The 2781-nt window shown below is 38.4% G+C and overlaps 1 pseudogene; it reads right to left on the bottom strand.

The window, feature by feature from the left end:
* Positions 1-663: 663 nt before the first annotated feature.
* On the bottom strand, positions 664-1309 carry LOC105743944 (annotated as a pseudogene).
* Between the last annotated feature and the right edge of the window lie 1472 nt (positions 1310-2781).

Below are 2781 nucleotides of genomic sequence, written 5' to 3'. Positions count from 1 at the left end.
TCCTCTTCCTTGAAACCAAGGCCTCACTCATGCCAAGCATGTGTTCTACCACTGAGGTTTTTATCTCAGCTCATCCTGTTTTCCCAAGCCCCAAAATTTAAAGAACCAAACCAAAAATGGGCACCTGAGATGGATACACACTTCTCAGAAGAAGAAATACAAGAGACAAATAAATACAGGAAAAAATGCTCCACATCACTGGCCTTTCAACAAGTGCAAATTATTATTATTTTTTTCCAACTGAGTTAAGTCTTTTTATTCTTTTGGTAATCTTTTCCAGGGTTAACTACTTCCATTGTAGGTGATGAAATATGTAAAGCTCCACTTCAAATGTTGGCACTGCTATGAACATAGTCTCTTTCCCTTCTCTGCAACTCAGAATTAAAACTTTGATTCTTGTTTTATATTCCAGTCTCAGAAGTAGTTCTACTGCAGAAGTTATTTGCAGACAGTCTTATGCTTTTTAGCAGTGGTCTCTGACCAGGTTCTATCTTCTCCACAAACACTACAATGGACTTAGTTTAGATATGTATTAAACTAAGAGGCATTCTCTCAAATGAATTTAAATGCACTTTATTTTTAGACAACCTACATGACGTGTTTTTTCCCTAAAAAAACAATGCCTCCACTCCAAATAAATCAACGTCAAAATAAAGGAAGTGTTCAAGATGACATCAGTCCCATTTGTCTAAAATCCTGGTGTTGTGTAGATGACAAGCAGCAGCCAGTTATGACAAGTGATAGATCCAAGGTTACCATCGAATCCATTGACGTTTTTCCATTTCTAAACCATCCTTAAAGAAAATCATAAATTGGGTCACACAATCTTCATGGTAGTCCAGGAGAGCAGCCATGCCATCTGGATTCATGTTTGCACCAATAAAGAACTGACAGTTTTTGAAATTAGCAAGAATGTGCTTGATTTGCTCTGCAGCCCCCGTCATAAACGGTTTTACTCTTTCTGGTCTTTGTTCTTCAAGTTTGCCTTTGATTGATTTCATATAATCTTTGATATATTTCTTGTAGGCCTCTTTTGTGAAGCTGGTTTCCTGCAAGTGATGGTTCATTATAATATCTACACCAGTGACTACTGTGCTTTCGGTGCCTTCGCCCTCTGGGCCTTCAGCAGAGGCATTGTCACCAATGAGCGCTCCGTCAATGGCACCCTCTGTTCTACTGACCATCTTGCCCTCCACCTCCAGGCACAGTCCATCCGAGATCTCCTGGATCTTGTAAATGTCGGAGAACATCTCATCGTGGCTGATGAGGTCCCGGTAGATAATCATGATGTTGGCTGAGGGAGGTGGTGGCTGCGCAAGCTTAGCAGGAGCCGGGAGCTCAGAGCAAGCACGGTGCAGCCAGAGCGGTGCTGGGGGTGGGGGGAGGGAGCGGGCAGAAAACAACAAATGCAAATTAAAACAACACTGAGATACCATCTCACCCCAGAAAGAATGGCTGTCATAAAGAAATCAAGCAACAACAAATGTTGGAGAGGCTGTGGGGAAAAAGGAACCCTTCTCCATGGCTGGTGGGAATGTAGACTGGTGCAACCATTATGGAAATCAGTGTGGAGATTCCTCAAAAAACTAGGACTGGGAATCCCACTCAAACCAGCTATCCCCCTACTGGGAATTTTTTGGGAGGAACTGAAAACATATCATAGTGATATATGTGCACCTATGTTTATAGCAGCACAACTTGTGATAGCTAAATCTTGGAAACAACCAAAATGCCCATCACCTGAGGACTGGATGAAAAAGATGTGGTATTTTTTGTACAACTGAGTATCCCTCAGCTCTGAAGAAAAACAAACTTGAAGCCTTTGTAGGTTAGTGGATGCAACTTGAGGCTATACTCATAAGTGAAATAAATGAGATCCACATGGTTAAATGTCATGTTGTCTCCCTAGTGTATGAACTCAAAGGAAGAAATGAAAACTGAAGGGTATAACAGACACAGTTAAATGGAAAGAAACAGAACTTAAAGATTTAAAAACAAGGAGAGAGAAAGAAGAAAAATTAGGAAATAATGTAGAGACAAAATCATACATGTATATATACAAGATGGATAAGGCAATGGTACTAAGAATTTTTTTCAGGTTTTTGAAAATAGCAGTTAATGGGTAGAATTCTCACCCTGACTAACTCTACATGTTGATATCTGTGAACTAAGGACCGCAATGTGTAATACTAAAACCATGCTTGAAACACCTGTCTTTTTTTTTTTTTTTTTTTTTTTTTGCGGAACCAGGGATTGAACTCATGCCCTTGTGCTTGCCAGGGAAACGCTTATTCCACCGAGCCATCTTCCTGGCCCCACACCTGTCATTTTGGTCATTTAAATGTCTACCATTTCTAATGTCATATCAATTATTACTATGTCCCCTTTAAGGTAATTTTTTAAAATGGTAATAAAAGAAAATGAGAGACAAGAACAAATATTTAAGATTTCTTGAAAGCATGTGGTAATGTCCCATCTTGTGTAACTATGTCTGTTAATCTGAGCAACAGATTTGACAATAAAAACAAATAATATATGAATCACTGTTGATCAGATACTCTTGTTTTAAAAATCTGTAATGTATGTATTGTTATAGGTTACCCTGTTTCTGTCCTGGCTTTTGTTTTTCTTGCTGTTGTTTCCACTCTTCAAAATAAAAGAAAATTATAAAAATTAAATTAAATAGATCCTTCTACAGTAGTAATCAACACTTTCTCTCCCACCTATATTGTCATTTCTATAAAAATAGATCAGGTTTAGAAATGATTTGAGTAGAAAAAC

Source organism: Octodon degus, unplaced genomic scaffold, assembly GCF_000260255.1.
Source record: "Octodon degus isolate 3935 unplaced genomic scaffold, OctDeg1.0 scaffold00191, whole genome shotgun sequence".
Taxonomy (NCBI): Eukaryota; Metazoa; Chordata; class Mammalia; order Rodentia; family Octodontidae; genus Octodon; species Octodon degus.
The sequence above is the reverse complement of the archived record's forward strand: the minus strand, read 5'-3'. Positions and strand labels throughout refer to the sequence as shown.